The sequence below is a fragment of the Mesoplodon mirus genome, assembly GCF_964341445.2.
Source record: "Mesoplodon mirus genome assembly, chromosome: 10".
Classification (NCBI taxonomy): domain Eukaryota; kingdom Metazoa; phylum Chordata; class Mammalia; order Artiodactyla; family Ziphiidae; genus Mesoplodon; species Mesoplodon mirus.
Window position 1 is genome coordinate 22,771,017 of NC_138986.1, and position 21,675 is coordinate 22,792,691.

A 21,675-nucleotide genomic window follows, 5' to 3' on the forward strand; every position below is an offset into this window, starting at 1 on the left:
TTACATTACATGTGGATTGCTGGTATGGCAGGAATTGATGAATGTGGGGTTATTATTTGTTTCCCAACTAAATTAATGATACATTGTCCTAAATAATATTTCAGTAACCTAAGTAGTTAAAACAACTTCTTCAGGATATTGGACACTGGCAATACCTACTCTGTGTCAGCTGAACTCAGACTGTTTTCAAGAGGTGATGGACGCCCTGGACCTCTCATAAAATAATAAAAGCATTATTGCTAAACAACCCAACAGAATATTCCCTTTATTATCTCATTCTTTCAGTTAAATTTAAAAGGTAGTTGGTCTTTATATAATCATATTGCATCCCTGGCCACACTAATGGAAATTGCTTGTACATGGCATTGACAGCCATCTGAATCTCTATGAATTAGTGCACAGTCATTCCCTGTGGAAAAAATCAATTGTCGTCTGTGTATCTTGAGTTTAAATCAACTTATTTGTTTAAGATTCCTGGTTAAGAAAGATGAATTCATTAAGAAAATTATAAAATAAAGGTAGCAGATCCTATTAGGAGAGAAATGCCTACAAGACTCACTCTGTTTTAAGGAAAATATTTTCTACTTGACATCTCAGTTCGAGCAGAAAATGATAATCTTGTAGACAAAGAAATAAATATCCGGGTGCATTCACATCTGCTTTCTAATAATTCTCTATAGTACAGTTTTGTTGCTTTATAATAATGGGCTTTGCCATGAAGAAAAACATTTTTTTCTCAGCTTTCCCACTGTGATGAAATACAATTACTTTCTGATAAAGTACAAATATAACTTTGGCCAATATTAGTGAATACTAAAAAACTTAAGATTACCATATGTACTCAATTTCTCTTCTTTCCACAGAAATTTTTCTGCTTTAAATGATGAGTGGAGTGGGTAGATTATAAATTCTAAGATCATAATATTTGTACAATATGAATGTTGGCTGAAACATAGGGCTGTAGCCATCAGCTGACTCCTACATCATATTATTCGAAAACACTGGTAAGGATTGAAGTGGAATTCTTCCTGAAAATGTTATGAGGGGAATGTTGACACAGAACTGGCTAGAGTGTTTAGCTAAGTTTTAAGTTAGAAAAAGGTCAGCTTTTCAGAAAATGTTTACTTTCCAAGGAGCAGGGAATGTGGGAGGGAAATGGAGCGAGTTTCCTTTTGAGTGGTTAGAAGAGCTACAACATTTTATTTTCATAAATTGTCTTATCCACAAACTCCTATTCAGAAATACAAATTACGTATTGCCTATTTTTACTTAAGCTGAACAGGAAATCTCATAAAATAGCACTCCTCCTACTGGGTCGTTCAAGCAAGGCTTGGAGACAGTTTCAATTAAGATGGGCGCCAGCAACATGATAGCAACGATTATGGAAGTAAATGGTGAAACTATGCTAATTCTTGCTTTTTTAAATGTTTCTATCATTGAAGATACATATTTAGTATGTAAACATATCCTCTGGAATTTGGAAGATAAGATATACAAATATAGTAGCAGTATCCAGGAACATTGAACAGATCAATAATTTTACTTGGATAAATGAGAGAAATTCTAACAGGAAATGTTGAGAATATTTTTTATTACGTTATGAAAGCTTACCTGGGTGTTTGTGTTTTACCACTATGTTTTTATATTTGAGTCTCTGTTACTGAGAAATGTGACTTGAACTATATTTTCTTTCAAATGTCTTCCTGGGCACTTGCCTAAGTGAAATATCTGTTTTAAATAACCTGAACTTAGCATATAACATCATTTTATATTAAAAAATTAAGCAGTATTTTCAGATGATTTAATGTATACTGAATTTTCTGGGAGTAAATTTTCTTTTGTCTGGAAATTTACCATGTGTTGTTCACCATTTGGAAACTACCCCCAATGGAACAGCTCATAGTATTTAAGTCACCGATACAATCTTCCTGTATCGATGTCTATTTATAACATAAAACAATATCTATTTCCAACATCATGTTGCTTTCAGAATGATTCCATATATGGGGGAAAGTAAATCTCCCTATTTCATTATGACTTCAAGTGCAGCTGTCCCTGAGTACTTACCTATTAAAATACATATTATTTTAAATTACTTTATTTTTTGTTTTATATAGTTATTTATTTTTTAATAGATAATACATAGGTATATTATCTACGAATACTTTTAAGAGAGAGTAAATGGCATGTGACAAAATAGTTGCTATGAAAAGTGGGGTGATGATTTTGACTGAATTGAACACCATTGTCATATAGGAATTTTTACAATGTACACAAGGAATAATCATGATTGTTCATTGTAATATGACTAAAATTTGGAAATATCATATATATCTCTTCACAGGAAAAGAGAGGATTTTTGGTCTAAATACCAGAAACCCTATGCAGCTATTAAAATGAATGATTCTAAGTTACAAGTATCAAATACATAACTCTCAAAACAATACAGAATTAAAAAAATAGCTTATACATTGATATTATGGCACAGAATAATTTATATGAAGTTTAATATTTGCTTAACCTTATGATACACTTGTGATACACTGTAAAAGCATGTAAAAATGATAAACACTAAATAATGATATTGATTCCTCCTGAGAATATATCAAAGAGGAAGGAACTTGAAAAAGCACATACATAGGAGATCTAAATCACATCAGAAATGTTTCTTAATAAATAATGGGTGTAGAAGTGTTATATAATTATTTTAAAATTTTGTTTTGTCTGAATTATAACTTTAAAGGGACAGTTTTAATACATTTGTACAAATATTCACTTTAGAACAAGGTAGTTTCAATGGATTCATAGAGAATAAAATATAATGTAGGAACTAATCTCATGCCAGAGCTGTTTTAAGTATCAAAATGAATGAATTTTTTCATATATTCCAATAGCCTTTTCAAACCATACAATTTTAACACCTGTATTTTGACCACGCTTTTCTTGCACAATGGTTTTTCTCTGGTGCTTCTAATTATCTTCCCTTTCTTGTTGACAGATGGCAAGTAAAAAACAAACAAACTATTTTCCTCATACCATTAACAGCTTTCAGATATTTAGTCAACTTATTTGTTAAATGATTTAGCATATACTGAATTATTTCTAGGCCTACTTTACAACTGTCATACTACAAATTCTATTACATGCTCAGATTTCGGTCCACTATATCAAGGATCCCATGTGTCACTTTTTTTTTTTTCCTGAATTATTTCCCCAAGTTTTGTTGTTGTGTGCTTCGGCATGGAATTCTGTGTTAAAATAGTTTTCCTAGAAACTTAAAGACTTTGCTCATTAATTTCCAGCATCTAATATTAAAAAGCTCTTTTCAATCTTATTTTTGCTAATTATTCTGGATTTTCTTATCTGTAAGATTTTATGCTCCTCAATTTTTCTTTGAAATTTTATGAAAATGAGTACTTTACAAAACTCCTACTTGCTACTTTGTGATTTTTATTATTATCTGAAAACTTGTATCTTTCTCTAGCCTTAGCAAATCTTCTTTCTGCCATCATTCCCCACCCTTTACTTTCTTTGATGCCTTGTTCTGGTGCCCCATTAGGTGATGTTGGCTTTCTGAACTGATCTTCAGCCAGCTTTTTTTCTCATGCATTTTCTCTCTTCATCTTTTGGCTCTACTTTTCGGGTGATTTGCTTGACGTTTTCTCTCAATCTTTATTTAGATGTTTATGTTGGCAAACTTTCACTACATAGTATTGTAGTAACAAATAACTGTAAAATATTAGTGGCTTATTCTAACAGTTGTTTTGGGCCAGTGTTAAGTTTTGGCTGTGGCCCTGCTCCAAGTATCTTCTTCTCTTTGAGACCTAGGATGAAAATACAGTTATCTGGTACCTGCTACTTTCTTGGTGGTATGAGAAGAACAATGGTGGAGTCATGCGAGATCTCTTAAAGTTTCTTCTTAGATGTGGTATTTATCAGTCTGCTTGGATTTTATTGCCCAAAGCAAGTCACAAAAGAAGGCCAAGCCGACATTAGTGGGGTGGAAAACAGACCGGAAAGAGTGCCCAACAGGCTCATTCGAGAATTACAGATCTATTCTGAGCCAGTAATAGGGCTGGCACACATCTTTGCCTTCTTTCTTTTCCTCTGATTGCCTCCTTTACATATTACCCTGATTTCTACTTTGATCGCAGTATTTAAAAATCTTTCTGAGAATTCTAATTAGATTCTTGTTGTTCTTATTTCCTCCTTTTCAGTAAATTTTTAATGTTTATTCCTGGGACAATTTTTCTATTGTTTATATTGATAATTTACACTTTTGCTGTTGGTTTTCCTCCATTGCTTGGTGATGCCAGATCATATTTATGAATGTTAGCCTTACTTACTTAATTAAACATTAAGAATTGATTTTCTATACAATCACCTGCATCATTTTTGAATGAGGAGCTTTCCCTGTGTGTGTCTGCTTATCTTTTGACAGGTTATACTTTACTTGAGCAAACTGCAGGGAATCAGAGAGGATGGGCTTTCAGCCCCAAATGTCAAGTTTGGATGGGATGTCAACCCTGACTCTGTGATGCCAGCCTCCACCCACCCCCACTTCCACTCCTGACATGTGGCTTCATTTCTTTAGAAGTTACTTCTCTGACTTCAACCAGCGGGTGAATGGTAATAGTGGAAGTACAGGACTCTGAGTAGTAACTGTGTTGAAGGCCAGTGAGGGGTAAATTCCACATTGATTCTATAACCAGTTCACCAGTCAAATTACTTTAGTGGCCAGTCCCCTCATACTCCAGGTAGGGGGTACTGCTGCTTCTTCTGCTTTTCCCTTTGCATGTTCCATGCTCCATCCTCTTAAGCTTTGAGTTAAGGATCAGTTTTGTTCCACGAACACTTTTTTTAAAAAATTAATTTATTTATTTTTGGCTGCATTGGGTTTTCGTTGTTGCTGCAGGCTTTCTCTAGTTGCGGCGAGCGGGGGCTACTTTCGCTGCAGTGTGCAGGCTTCTCATTGCGGCGGCTTCTCTTGTTGTGGAGCAGAGGCCCGAGGCCCATGGGCTTCAGTAGTTGCAGCACGCGGGCTCAGTAGTTGTGGCTCGCGGGCTCTAGAGCACAGGCTCTGTAGTTGTGGTGCACGGGCTTAGTTGCTCCGCGGCATGTGGGATACTCCCGGACCAGGGCTCGAACCCATGTCCCCTGCATTGGCAGGTGGTTTCTTAACCACTGCGCCACCTGGGAAGTTCCCACTAATACTTTTAATACATTTTTCCCACCTACAGTTCATATTTGATTTGTTGAAGTATCTTTTATTATTTCAGTGCCTTAGTAAATGTATCCCTTTTTAAGACATTTCCCTCTTTTGATAACAGTGACTTTTTAGCAATAAAGGAAGGGAAGCATAAGGGCTATTCGCCATTGTGAACTAGAACTGGCTGAGTGTATTATTTAATTGTTGAGGGAAACTGCTAACTTCTCCAAATAATTGTATTAATTTAGTCTCTCAACATTAATGTGTACAGAATGATTATTTCACCATATACTTGCCATCAGAGAATATTACAATGTTTTATAATTATTGCCAATGTAACAGGAGTGAGGTGTTATCTCATTGTGGCTTTAATTTACATTTCCTTGTTACTAGTGAGGCCAAATGTGTTCATGCATGTTAATTTGGCATTTGTATTTTTCTTCTTTTGATTATTTATTTACTTTGCCAAAGTGTCTCATATTTAATTTTGTTAGAGATTTTAGAATAATTTTATATTTTTCTTGTTTGTTGTTTATCTTTTAACACTTTTATTTTGTCTTTTGCTGCAGAGATTTTTTAATATGATTAAGTAAACTTTCCTTTGTAATTTTTGATTTCATATATTTTTAGAACATTTTATCTAACTCCAGATTATTATAGTTTTATCCTACATTTTCTTCCTTTAATGCCATTTAGTACTTTTACAATTTTGTGTTATACATTTTGATTCTTAACCAACTGAAATATATTTTTGTGTGTGGTATGAATTACATATTTAACTCAGTTCTTCTCCATATGTATAGTAATTTTCCCAAGGCCAGTTTCTGAACATTTGTATGTTATTTGAAATACGGCACTGATCCTATACTAAACCTCTCTATCTGTATAGGTATGTGTATATCTGTGTGTATGCATGTGTGCAAGCATATATATATATATATATATATATATATATATATATATATATATATATATATAACATATATCTTAATTCTGCTATGGTTACTTCATTCTTTTAAAATTTTCGGCATCTACTTTTAGCACCAATATCATATGGCTTTATTTAACATTGCTGTTAGCATATTTTGATATCTAAGTGAGAGTGTTTTCTTTTTATTTGGTTAACACTTTTCAGGGTCTTTCCTTTTGAAGACTTGTGCCTTTCATTAACCTTGAGACTTGGTAAATTAAGAACTTCACTAGTCTTTGAAAAATGTTTCCTTATTCCTCCTTGTACATTTTCTTTTCCAGATACTCTTTTAGAGTTAGAAGTTTACTTCAAAGGCCTTGTTTGAAATATTTTAGAAAAAAATTTAAATGTGAAAAGAAACATTTATTACATTAAATGCTTCAATGCATTAATCTGGCATATATTTCTATTATTCGGCCTTCTAATATGTTCTTCATTATCAATTGTTCCTCACTCTGGGTTTGGACATTTCAAAACAGGTTATTACCAAATCTTTTATAGGCTTGTATTGTATTTGTAAACATCCTCCTCCTCCTTCCCTTCTGTCCTCTTATACTTTACATTTTTCTTTCAGTACTGATGAGTAAAAAAAACAGTGGGTTATATAAATTGAAATATCTTGTAATACCTGATAATTTTTCAACTAATATCTTGTGTTTCTCTGTAGACTGTTGTATAAATTACCAACTATAATGATTATTTATTCCTTTCCAATATTTAAAAGTCTTATTTTTTAATCCTGCTTTACTGTACTGGGAAATCCTTAGAAAACAACATAGAAATTTAGTAGTAATGGCAAACAAACAGACTCCAACAGAATTGGAGAAAGTATTTGCAAAAGACATATCTGATAAAGGACTATTATCCAAAATATACAAAGAACCCTTGAAACTCAACCATATGAAAATGAACAACTGGATTAAAAAATGGGCCAAAGACCTTAACAGATATCTCACCAAAGATGATATACAGATGGCAAATAAGCCTATGAAAAAACGTCCCACCTCATATGTCATCAGGGAAATGCAAATTAAAACAACAATGAGGGCTTCCCTGGTGGAGCAGTGGTTGGGAGTCCGCCTGCCGATGCAGGGGACACCGGTTCGTGCCCCGGTCCAGGAGGATCCTGTGCGTCTGGAGCCTGTGCTCCACAACGGGAGAGGCTACAACAGTGAGATGCCCGTGTACCGCAAAACAAAACAAAAACAATGAGATACTACTACACAGCTGTTAGAATGGCAAAAATCTGGAACACTGACAACACCAAATGCTGGTGAGGATGTGGAGTAAAAGGACCTCTACCTTGTTAACGGGAATGAAAAATGTTACAGACACTTTCAAAGACAGGTGGGAACTTCTTATAAAAGTTAACATCGTCTTATCATACAATACAATGATCACACTCCTTGGTACTTACTTAAAGGAGTTGAAAAGTTATATCAACACAATAACCAGCACCCAGAGGTTTATAGTAGCTTATTCATGATTGACAAAACTTAAAAGTAACCAAGATGTCCTTTAGAAGGCGAATACACAAACTATGATACATTCAGACTGAGGAGTATTATCCAGTGCTAAAAAAACATGAGTTATCAACCCATGAAAAGACATGGAGTAAACTTAAAATGTATATTATTAAGTGACAGAAGCCAAACTGAAAAGGCCACATACTATATGATTCTAACTCTATGACATTCTAGAAAAGACAAAACTATGGAGATAATAAAAAGTTGCCAGGAGTTAGGGGAAGGAGGAGTGAATAAATGGTGCACAGAGGATTTTTTAGAGCCATAAAACTATTCTGCATGACACTATAAATGTGGGTACACATCATTATACATTTGTTCAAAGACATGGAATGTACAACACCAAAGTGGACCCTAATTTAAATAATGGGCTTTGGGTGATAAGGATTTATCAGTATGGGTTTATCAGTTGTAACAAATGTACCTCTGTGATGGGGGATGTTGATGTGGGGTGAAGCTGTGCATTTGTGGGACAGGGAGAAAAATGGAAAATCTCTGTACCTTCTCAATTTCCCTGTGAATCTAAAACTGCTCTAAAGAAAGATCTATTTGAAAAATAGAATTTTATTAATGATGTAAAACAAAGAGACTTGTCTTTTTCTAGACTCTATTTGGAATAACCTGTGAAAGAATGTTGCTCAGGATGTTTATTTTTCATTTCTAGTAGATAGTTAAGCTTCCCCATAGCTTCTGTCATGATTCTTATTGCTTTTTCAGGTTATGAAGTTTTGAAGAAGCTCAGAAAAAAGGAAAGTTTGGTTTGTTCTATGATTTGGCATTTGTAGATTATTTGCACTTAATATTGAATATTACTAAAATCCTTGTTTTGAAATTTTACTAAGTAACATATAATATGCATTGTTATATTACACAAAATTTGTTGATTCCAATGAAAGGTGAAAAATTTAAAGAGAAGAAAAATTGCAATCCATTTTGTGGCAACAGCAAAATTAATGATATTTTGTAGTCACAAACCCAAACATCTGTTTTCTGTATCTGTGAGTCTGTTTCTGTTTTGTTATAGTTGTTCATTTGTTTTAACTTTTAGATTCCACATACAAGTGAAAACATACAGTATTTGTCTCTCTCAGAGTATTTTTATAGAATGTAAGACTACATAGAAATGAAAGCAGATGTACTACTAGTACATACAACTACATGAATGAATATCACAAATGTAATTTAGAGTAAAAGAAGTCAGTCACAATAGAAACAACATGGTTGTTATATAGAGTACTCTATATACTATGTACTCATATGTACTCTCTTCACATGATTTTCTGCAGTAGACAAAACCAAATCTGTTGTGATAGAAATTAGGAAAGTGCTTAACTTTATCAATATACAGTAATGAATGAGTGGGGAAATGAGCATGAACCTTTTGTTTCTACGAATATTCTGTTTCTTGATGTGGGTGATTTTTACAAGGGTATGTTCACCTTGTGTAAATTCATCAAAGTACACTTAAGATTTTACCTTTTTCCATCCTTTTCATTTTAACAGTTTACCTTAAAAAAGAGAGAAAAATAGGGCCTCCCTGGTGGCGCAGTGGTTGAGAGTCCGCCTGCCGATGCAGGGGATACGGGTTCATGCCCCGGTCTGGGAGGATCCCATATGCCGCGGAGCGGCTGGGCCCGTGAGCCATGGCCGCTGAGCCTGTGCGTCCGGAGCCTGTGCTCCGCAACAGGAGAGGCCACAACAGTGAGAGGCCCGCGTACAGCAAAAAAAAAAAAAAAAAGAGAGAGAAAAATAAAGCACATAGGGTAATTTGACACTGCAAATAATAGAGAAGAGAGCCATTCAATTAATTCAATCAATGACAAATTTATTTTATAGATGATTTACTGATTATCCATTACAGTTTGACACATGTTATGGTATAGCTAATTAATAAGTTAGTACATTTTTAGTAACATAAAGCTTTAATTAAAAAAAAAAGACTTCCAATGGTTTCTTTGAAACAAAGAATATATTTTCATTTTCTGGCAAAAAATAAACCTATTGCAATCATAATTAGAAAGTCAGGTAATATTTTAAAACCATTTGGAATTCTCTCACTCCTTTGTGAGCTTATGCTGGAATTTGTCCTTGCACCCGTGTGCTATAAAAATGTTATTTTACTCAGATATGAAATTGCATTGCTTCTCAACACTATTATCATGCCTCACTTAAAATGTGTCTCAAACCTGTAATGTCTTAAAATTTTTATCTTGCAGCTAGATATAGCATTAATTTAGAATGATGTGTGGCTTGTGAACAGCAATTTTGACATTCAGGTAGATCATTTCTCTGCTCAAAGGAGCTTCTATGTTGTAGGCATAAAATTGTGTGTGTATTAGTATCATGGAAAGTTTTATGAAACTTTATAAGAAATTAAAACACAACAAGTTGTAGTAGAAATGCATGGAAAATTACAACACAAATATATTGGTTATATTTTCTTTGAGAAGAAACAGACACAAACATAGCTATACTTTACCTTTTTCAACATAAGCTAGCTTGCTGTATCACTAATATTTATCAATTTAGCAAATAAAAATATAAAAATAGCTAACAACATATAGAAAATGTAAATTATCTGAAAGAAGAAAACATTATCCAAAATCATATATTCAAAATGTAGGCGGGATAAAAGAAAGATTTATTGCATAGAAATGACTGTATCTAGATAAGGAGTAATGTCCAGTTGAACTGAAATATGGAATTCCATTTGACAGTGTTTTGTCTATTAATTGAAAAGATTAATTTCTAATATTTACTAATTTTAATGAAACTATGTTGTGTCAGCATAAAGATCTTCCAAGAAACATAGATAATTCTTTTCTTTTTAAAGAGGCTGTGGTAGACTTTTCTTTTGGTGATATGACTCCCTCAAGCCTGATGGTATTCATGCCCTGATATAATTCTCTCCCACACCGATTTAGGATTTATGCAATTTTAACGTTAGAAAGCATAATGCAAACAGGCACTTGATAAGCATATATACATTGGGACATGTTCTTTTGATTCACTCTTGAGACCAGACACTATATAAAGAAACAAGGTAGCTACATGAGGACATTGAGAGAGAGAGAGAGAGAGAGAGAGAGAGAGAGGCACATGAACAATTGCCTGCAAAGGAGAAGGAAAGGAAGGAGACGGAGGGAGAGGAGGAGAGTGAGGCAGCACAGTCTTTAAGCTCAAAGAGTCTTCTTATGGTCAAGAACCATTTCTTTTAGTTCATTCTTTGTCACCATTACATAGTGTAGTCTCTGGACGAATGAATACATGCATTATTACATAAATTAAATACACGTCCAGGAGAAAATAGTTTGTTACTGGGTTTTTCTATTACATTCATAATGAAATAAATAATTAGAGAGAATTACCTTAAACTTGTTTATTTAGAATAAAAAAAATAGATAGCTTTGGCTTTATGCCCTAAAGCTTTCACAGGCTCCAGAAGTGTTCTCAATTTCTCTTATACTGGTTGGCCAAAAAGTTCGCTCGGGTTTTCCGTAAGATGTTACAGAAAAACCTGAACGAAGTTTTTGGCTAACCCAATATTTACCCTTAACAGTTTAACTCCAGTGATGACTGAGAGTAAGAAAGTCTAGGTTATGAAGACCGGGAAGTTAGAATAACAACTAGGACTTTTGCCAATTTCATTGTTCAAAAGCAAGCTACAGTTATCAGAACCTAGAAAAGAGCTGAGTCACAAGTGAGCATACTATTTCTGAAGGTTTTTCAGATATTTTAAACTGATAATAGTGAAGAATAGTATCCATGAAATCAAGTAGGTTTATAGTGACAAGTATAGACAGAAGAGTTTAAGACAAGAATCATAGCAATAACAAAGCTAACAAGCACACAGCCAGAATAGAGATATTTTCACTCTGGCTTCCTATATGTTCTCTTATCATCTTAGATCAGTGACTTCATATCCATACCTATACTTCCTTAGCAAATATGAGAGAAAGGAAGAATCAGAGGCCTGACACTAGGCTCCAACATAGACAGAGGCAAAGGAGCTAGAATAAGAAGCTGCAGGGCGTAGTGACTACCCTGCTCTCTAACTCAAGTCCATATCAGCTTTAGGCAACAGAGTTAAGACTGGCATACTGTCCTGTAGGGAGGAAGAATGATGGTTTTCAAGGCTTTGTCACGTAGGCCCATGGAGCTAGAGATAGTCAAGAGGAGTTAGAGATAGTCCTCACCATGAAGGGCTCTGTTCAGTTACATCCCTTGACCTGTGCTGAAACGAAAACCTCTATTTCTAAGAGTAAGTGATCCAGAATGACTCACTACCACATCTGTGGTGAAGGGTCTTGGTGAGTAAAACCTGTCCAGTCATTTCTCCACCTCTCTGTTTTCTATAAATTTCAGAGGCACTGGTGAAAGGAAATGAGTGAATTAGAGAAGTTCCTCAGAATATCAGTTATACAAAGATTAAAGGAGTAATAAGGGTTTATGAATTTTGAGAATGAATATGTTTTGCAGCAAAACCAGGTAATTATGGTAGATATAGATAAGGAAGGTGGAATATTGCTTTTTTGTCCTTAGTTTTTCCTTGATGCTTCTTGGAAAAATCATTCCTACAATCACCACAATGTGATTCTCAGGAAATGAAGAAGGTATTTAAAAATATTAATAAGGTCAAAAAAGTAGGCTCGAGCAAATTACAAAATAGTTTATTTCCAGATGGAACTAATGTTGAATTGGAGTTTGAGCCATAAAACATCTTTTCTTGTCTGACCCTACTTTTCATTTCTTCATATTAGCGCCTATTTCCCAATTTTCCCTGTTTCATTTCTGGACTTAAAGTTTATTTTTCTTTAAGGTTCAGCATTCTTATCTATCTCCAAATTATTTCAAGTGGTTCCTTCAGAATCAGGTAAGGACAGTGAGGACAGGTTTTCCTATCAAGTGATGCAGGATGTAACGGCAGAAGAATAATACAGCAACACATACTATAATTACACTTTAGATTATATTATTAAGTATATTAGTTTATGTGGTCTTTTAAAATGCAATATAGAAGGTGATATCTTTCCTTGAGCAGAGAGTTGTTTTCTTTTGTTTGTGAGCAAGAGCCACTGGGATATCAGAAAAACAGTTAAAAGTTTTGTTTTATATTTGTGTTGTAGCCAATAGAAGTTGAATTCTTTGTCTTCTCCAAACTCTTTGCCCACCAACCACCCTGATTCCAGTTGTTCCTAATTTCCAGGACAAGATTTTCACTTCATTTTAAAAACAGTTTCAGCTGTATAATTTCTTCTACATACTTTAGTTTAACTTAAAAATCCAATTCTGTTTAGGGGATACCATTTTCACTCCAGATTAATCTCACCTATAAATTGAATGAAATGGTCTTTCACTCCTCTACTACCTGATAGTAACTTACTCTTTTTGCCAGTTTCCCTTAAAAATCTCATGAAATTTAATTAACATATAAACATATAAAGTAGTTGTTACAAACCAGAGACCTAAATTCAGGCCAGCAGATGAGTTTTGTTTGGTCAGGACAGCGGGATTATCTTTAAAATTATTCATAAGTGCTTTTAGGTGAACAGACACAGTGTGACAGCACAGTCTTCACTATTTCCTATTACTTCATACCTAATCTGCTCACACTATTTTACCTTTCTAGTCCCTATAAGAATTTGCAGTTTTGGCATTTTAGTAAATGCCAAGGGACACAATTGCAGGATGGTGTGGTAAGAGTATGTTTGGTTTTGTAAGAAGCAGTTGAACTGTCTTCCTAAGTGGCTGAACCCTTTTGCATTCTTACCAGAAATATATGAGAGTTCTTGTTGCTCCATATCCTTGTCAGAATTTGGTGCTGTCAGTGTTCTGGATTTTAGCCATTATAATAGGTGTGTAGTGGTGTGCCATTTTGTTTTAACTTACATTTCCTTGATTACATAGGAGGTGCAACATCTTTCTATATGCTTATTTGCCATCTGTATACCTTTGGTGAGGTGTCTATTAAGGTCATCGGCCTATGTTTTAATCAGGTTTTAGTTTTGATATTGTTGCTATATAACATATAATGATGAGCATCTTTTCCTTGCTATACATTTTTTCCTGGACAAGAAGACTGAAGTTCCAGTGGTTTTGGATAAGCCAGTTCATGTCACAAAAGTGCAGGTAATAACTAGCAATAGTATAAAGAAATAAAGTGACACATAAGAGTGAGTGGAATTGGTCTATGGTCTCATTTGATAAGTTCCATACTATTCCCATTACATTCTTCTGGGGCCCTTGGTAAATGGGAAGTTAAAATATTGGGTGTCTGTCATGATATGATACGGGGTACAAGGTGAGCTGTATGCAACAGGCGATAACTTCTGAAAATTGTTATAAATTCATAATCTAGAATTTTCATTAATGGACATTACCCATGGATGTGTTGGAGAAGTGAAAACAACTTTTGGAGAAGCAAAAGCACTTCAAATCTCTCTTTCCAGGGAAGGTCTGGACCCCCTTTCTAATGCTCACCAAATCAGCTGAGCCCACTCAAGACAGTCTCTCTTTCCATGAACTCAAATCCGCTAAATAGGGATCTTAATTACATCTGGAAAATCCCTTTTACATTTGCCCAATAATGTAACCTAGTCACAGGAGTAAAATTCTGTTATATTCACAAGTCCCATTGAGAAGAGAGGATTATATAGGGATGTATATCAGGGAGTAGAGATTTTGGGAACCACTGTAGAATTCTGCCTATGAGACCATCTTTAACTAGAAGTCTAGTGAGTTCTATTTGGCCTAAACATCTTTTGTATGTCTTTCAAGCTGATTTCAAATGAGCACATTTACTATTGAATAAAAATGATGACATAAAAAAATGGTGACATATCTAAAAACTAGACCTTCTATAACCTGATATCTTAACAAAAGGCATAAGTAGTTATGTAAAATCAGTGACTTATTGAAGGTATGAAATTTATACATTCTACAGTATAAAATCTGATGTGTCATTATTGCTTTAGTCATTTTAAGAACACTAACAATAATATCAAATTTATAAGATAAATCTTCATAGGGGTCAGGTAAATCCTTTCCAGGATTATAGTTTGTATTAGTTTCCTAGGACTGCTGTTACAAAGTGCCACAAACTATGTGGCTCAGAACAACAGACATATATTATCTCACAGTTCTGGAGGATAGAAGTCCAAAATCAGGATTTCAGCACGGCCACGTTCCCTTCAAAACCTGTAGGGAAAATGTCATTTCTTGCCTCTTCAAAGCTTCTGGTGGTTTATTGACAATTTTTGGCAGTCCTTGGCTTGTAGATGTAACACACCAGTAACGTGGCCATCTTTTCCCCGTGTGTCTTCACATCACCTTCCCTCTGTGCATTCTGCCTCTGTGTTCAAATTTCCCCTTTTGTAAGGACACCAGTCATACAGGATTAGTACCTACCTAGTGACCTCATTTTAACTTGGTTACCCTGTAAAGACCTTACTTCCAAATAAGGCCACATCCTGAAGCATTGGGGGTTAAGACTTCAACACATCCTTTATGGGGGGAAACAATTGAACCTATAATATGGGCATCTTTAATCCTTGCTATTTGGGTACTACAGACATATCAGTAAGTTTACATGCTCTGTCCCTTTCCCCTTTTCTAGCATGGTCTCCCATTCCTAGGGTGGAACATAAGCCTTGTCATATCCGTTTTATTCTTTAATATCTCTCAATTCTAAACACTCCTTTATTCCTACTACCATGTCTTTAAGCCAAACTTCTATCATCTCTTATTTGCACTATTAACTTGCCTACTAATTGGTCTTACATCTACTTTTTCCTCCATACAGTCTCTTCACTGCAATTAGGGACATCTTTCAAAAAAAAGTTTCAGTAAGTTACCGACGTGTTTAAAATTCTTCTAAGGATCTCATTGTTCTAAGGATGAAGAATAAAGACAAATAAAGATTAGTAAGATCAAGTGAAGTGGTTCCTGCTTACCACTTCAGGCTCTACTGAATCCAGTCACATTCTTCTCTCTTCAACAGCTACTGAGCCCTTCTCACAATATGTTGTGTGCACTCTTCTGTCTTCTACCACAGGGCCTTTGCACATGTTTTTCTTTTTCAGGAATGCTGTTCTCACCTTCTCTTTCTTCCTTAACTTGGTGAACTCCTATTCATTATTCTAAACACATTTCTAACTTCACTTCCTCAGAAAAACTTTCCCTGACCTTCCAAATCAATGAATTTCCTTTTTCATGCACTTTCACAGAAATGCAGATTTTTCTCCCAGAACACTCAGTTTCCTTTTGAGTTTTTCTCAGGCAATTATGCTTTAATTAATGTGATCATTTGAAAAAAAAACTCTGTTCCACTAAACTGTATTTCATTGGATCAAAGACTGCCTTTTTATCTTCATTAGACACAGTGTTCATCACCTAGTAAATATAAATATTTCTTGGATGAATCAATGATTTTGCTTCATGACCATATTTGTGGTCACTTTAGTTGAATGCATCAGGTTTAGGGATACTAACCAGAGGAAGACAAAGAGCTGATCTGGATTAATATTCTCCATCCTAGGTATTCGGAACCTGTGGTATAACAGAACTCAGGGCAGCTGGGCAGTTAGCACTAAGCTGAATTTATAAAACACATCGGTTACATGCCTGGATGGCTAAAGTTTATAATGTTCAGGCAGAGAATACTAACCTGTAGGAAAAAAAGAAAGAAAAATACAACAGTCCTGCCAAGAGAAGCAGAAATGGAAATCATGTGGTGCTTGAGAAAGAGAGAAGCTTGTTTCTGATTTCTTATTCCCAGCTCTAGTCCCCTTAGCTGTGTTTGCCTCATTTACATTCTGTGAAATTCCCATTTGTGCATGTCATGAAATCCCAGTGGAGAATAATTCTGTTTGAGTAACCATACATGCTTTGACTCCAGCAGTTCGTATTCCAGTTTTCAAATATAAAAAGTATCATCTAAAAGAAAGCAAAGGAATGAATATAAGCAAATGATTTCTTGACCTGGCAAATAAATATGTCTAGGATAATATTTTTCTAACACAAAACAGAGCTCATTTGAGAATGATTCAGAGAGGAGTAGATTTTTTTTTAACTTTAAGTTAGTAGAGCAAAATCATACTTTTCAATAAGTTCTTCATTTTAGAATGGTTTACAACTACCCCATACGTTTATTTAAAATTCTCTGAGATGCAGTTGACATTTCTTTAAAACTCTATATTTTCAGTGAAATGTTATTTTGATTTTGGTGCTAATGATATTCAACTGTTTATCACTCTCCAAATATACCCAAAGATCCCTTCCATGGTGTCTCCCACTGAGTACAAAATATGCTAACATAGTCATTAGTGTTTCTAATTTAAATCCATTAAAAAAAGAAGATAATATTGAAGATGTTACCAATTTGCAAAATAACCTAATTTATATGCATTTTCTACTCTATTTCTCAACTATAGCTATGTTGGCAGGACATAAAAGCAATTTGAAAATTTCTCTCAAAATATCCTGAGACCATTTAAAGTAGAAAGACACTTGTGATTGAGTTCTTCTGTAGAGCTAAAAGAGGAAATATCGGCAGATTCCCACAAAGTTAATACATAAAAGATGCATATAGGTATATAAATATAGTATAATGCTCTCTTTTCTGCGCTCTCTTAAATCACTATTCAAAATTATTTGGCTCATAAAGCTTTCAATTTGTACCATATTTATTGGCTTTATGTTCATTCCAGGGATTTTGTTATTTAGATTCTACATTTTTCTTTGTCAAAAAATTTTTTGAAAATGTTTAAAGTTGTCAGGTATTAACAAGATTTTAAAGACTTTTCAGCTTTTCATTCACGTGGGTAATAGGTAATGAAAACTGTACAGAAGAAAAAAAGTAATATGCTCTGGGAGTGTAGACTTTCGAAAGCAAAAATTCTAAAAAATAAAGTGTGGCTATGACAGGCGTTGATTTATCTGTGTTACCACCTTATACCAGGGATTTTGGTCCCTGATCCCAAAAGCAATCCATAAGGTTTATAGAATAGACAAGTTTGAAAATCTTGTTGCAAATTGAGGTTTCATTTCTGATTCTACCCTCAAGAACATTGTGCTGGATGACCTTGGAAGAAATTGCTTATGTTCTCAGTCTTACTTATTTTCTAGGAAAACAATATTTGTTATTGAGACTAAATTATTTTTAAAATTGCCTGTATATGTAGATGAATGCACTTGGTATTTCATTTTGTTATTTATTATACTGCCTCAATTTAGGATATGTATAGAATTCTTTCTCTTTTGCAGATAAAGATGTATTATGATGTTTCTGTGATGTTTGAATGAGACACAGGCAGATATATTCTGTATTTTAGGTTAACAGATGAATTAGCCCCCTTCTAAAATATATACTCAAACCCACACATGGGAGAGGGACATAAGCAACTCACCATGACACTGAGAACTGTGCAGCTTTTCTGTTTGTTTGCTTCTGGCATAAAAGTATAATGCACTTGGAAAATGAAATACTTTTTATTCTAGCTTAATCCATTAATTCATATGAGATATTGCATAATTGATGCCTGTCAATTTAAACAATACTTTATAAACATCAAAAATAGTTTATTTTTAGCAGCTGAAATACATTGAACTATGAAATGCAGAAAAAAAAATTTATGACATAAAAATGTTAATTTTGCATTACTCTCTGCTACCCTACTTAAGCCACACTATGTAGCATCTTGGTTCAGGTTGGAAATGACCACATAAGAACTTCTGGAGAGAAGAGAAGGAGGTAGCCCTGAGGGAAGCAATGAAAAGAGGTGGGGTGAGGAGGGTAGTGTATTTCATTCTTTATGGCCTGATGCTCTCCTCCTACAAAATGCCAGTTTTTTTTCTTTTATAAACCATCTAAAGTCTGTCTATTCTATAATTTCAACTCAAATCTCATCTTCTCCATAAAATTTCTCTGAATCTCTTGGTGCCATCATCATCATCATAATAGTTAATATTACATGCCCGGCATCCTTATAAGCACTTTTCAAATATTAATTTACTTTTTCCTACACATACCTTAAACTTTAGGACTTTATTTTACAGATGAGAATGTGGAAGCTCTCAGTAGCCAGATATTTTGCTCTAAGTCTGCTAATTAGAAAATATTATAGTTGGGGTCGGAAGTCAAAGAGAGTATCCAGAATCTGTACACTTAATCCTCATGTTTAGATTCCCTCTTTTCCTTTGAAGTCTTAGAATGAGTAAATTAAATAGGTACCATGTTTTATTTGGTGCTTATCTTCTCGTACATGTATGTCTTACTTTACAAAGTAGAATACAAGTTTCTTGAGTATAAGGACCCAGAGAAGGATCATATAACAATACTTAAAGAAGCTGCTGAGATTTTTCGTGAGTAAAGCCAGTAAAGGGACATCCCAGAATCTGCTGGGCAGCTGACCTCCCTCCTGTACATCTCCATAATTTAGACCAGGGTTTCTCAATCTTGGTGCTGTTGCCATTTTGGACTGGGTGATTCTCTGTTGTAGGTGCTGACCTATGCACTGTAGGATGTTTGTCAGCATCTTGAGCATCAGCAAACTAGATACCAGGGACACTCTTCTTCCCCCATTCAGACTTGTGACCGAATGTCTCCAGACTTTACCAAATGTCCCATTTGGCATAAAATCACGCCAGGCTGAGACCACTAATTTAGACAGATATTCTTACCTATTATATGGACAAAGCTTCCTTTTTTGTAAATTCTGCTTCTGTCATCATTTAGTCAATCAAGTTCAGCCTTCTAGAGAAACATACATCCTGTCTTCTCATTCATTTTAACGGGAACCCATGAACGATTTCAAGATATCTATCAAGAATGCCCTTAGTCTTGCCTCCTTTTAGGGCCAAACATAAATTTATTTCTTTAACTTTTTTAAGGGAACATGTCTCCATACCTTTCAATTTCTTGCTTTCCCTCCTGTTTAGGCTCTTAGATCATCTGTGATCATTATTAACTATGGAACTGAAAACTGAAGTAATTGTTGGACACTTGTTTCCTGTCACTGGAATATTTTAATTCTATATCTGCAAAAAATGTTACATTAATTTTATTTTTATTGCTAATCTTATGACATTTAATCTAATATTTTTATCAAAAATATTTTAGATTTTGATAATTTTATTTTTGGAGACTTTAAATAACAAGATTAATATATCAATGTAGAAATCAGTGTCGTTTTCTCTATATAAATATTTAGAATTGTCTCTGTAAGTGATAAATTCAATTGTTTATATATTTTAAGTTCATGTATTTTAATGTATACTTTTTTCTGAGTTATCTTTTCATTTCTAATGACTTGTATGGCACTTGGCAAGTGAATTGAAGATTTGAACTCAGGGCAGTGGCTGTCGGCAATTTTGAAATGACTCTGAGTTTAATAATTTGTATGGGACCCAAAATTAAAAATTACATATGCGATATGAGTCTTCATTTAAAAATAAACTCTGCAGTAGACGGATTAGTTATGTAAACCCTTCCTGAGTGCAGTATAAAAGAATGTGATGGGTCATATATGAGTTGTGTCATTCAGAATAACTCTGTGGAAGCCAGAACCCAGAAGGTGATTTGAGAAAGAGTTGATTCATCTAAGAATATAGCAGTTTGTTCCAGAGTCGTGCTGTAAATGAACTGGATATAATATATCATAAAGAGGAAGGAATGGGTGAAATGGTAAACAAAAATATTTAACTGGTTTCAGGAGATGTAAAAGGCAAAAGGAAACCTTTGGGGTGATAGTGATATTCTATATCTTGATTGAGGCAGTGGTTACATGACTGAATACAGATCTCAAAGTTTATCAAACTCAGAACTTCTATGGGTGAATTTTATTACATGTAGATTATACCTAAATAAAGAGGTGGGAGGCAGGGGGTAATGTCAGTGGTCTCAGTAACAATTGTGTTAGGTAGTTGGAAGCAACTGCTTTAGGTACCTCTACCTCACAGGGCATACCCAACTAAGTCTATCAGTAGAGTGTTGGCTATTGCTAAATCGGCTTTTTCATAGAAAAAGCTGACTGAATATTATTATTTTCATGTTTCCTGTACTTGGGAATATGTCCTGTAATGATCCCAGTGGAGCAGTATAAGAGATTGAGACTGATATTCTTGAAATCTTTTAGAAAAGAAATATTTGAAGTTGTTGGGTGAACATCATTGTGCATATATATATATTATAAATGTATATAAAGTTTTAACTTGCTTAGTATTTCAACAACAATTTAAAAATCATCGTATAATATCAGATTTCTATATTCTTTCTGATGCTTCAATTATAGTTCTATTAGCAAATGTAAGAAACAGGCAATAGTGCTTATACACAAAATTACATTGCAGATTAACTTATCACCACAGTAACCAGATGAGATTGTAAAACTTCATCAAAATTTGTTTTAAAGAGAATTGTCTTAGAAGTTTTGTACACAAATAATATTGATATTTAGTCTTTGATATCAAAAACATGTGAGGAATTTTATAATTCTTCCACTTTAAGAAAACATAATTTTATTTTTAAAGTTCTTTCAATTTTATATAAGTCCACTCATTTCAATTTAAAAATCAAAAGTAAATATAGTTTTGGATGTTAAAACAGATTTTTATGTGTGTTGTATGAGTTGAATTCTTGGATTGTTTTTTTACAAGGTCACAGAAATTTTCCAAATACTACAGATAAACAAATGATGTGTAGAGGGAAACAGCCAAGAGGAAAAGACAAATTGCAGATACATAGAGTGAAGTTGAGGCAAAGTTATCAAAACATTATTTTTTGTGTGTGTTGATTGAAGTTAGCAAGATTTTCTATGTAAAACAATCACCGTGTTAGACAACAATTCATTCAGAGATTAATAAATAATATTCCTACTTTTAGAATCTGTAGTCAATTGGAAAAATATACAAGCAAACATAATTAAAACATAACTACATGATAATTCTATAATAGAAATATGTTCAATATGATT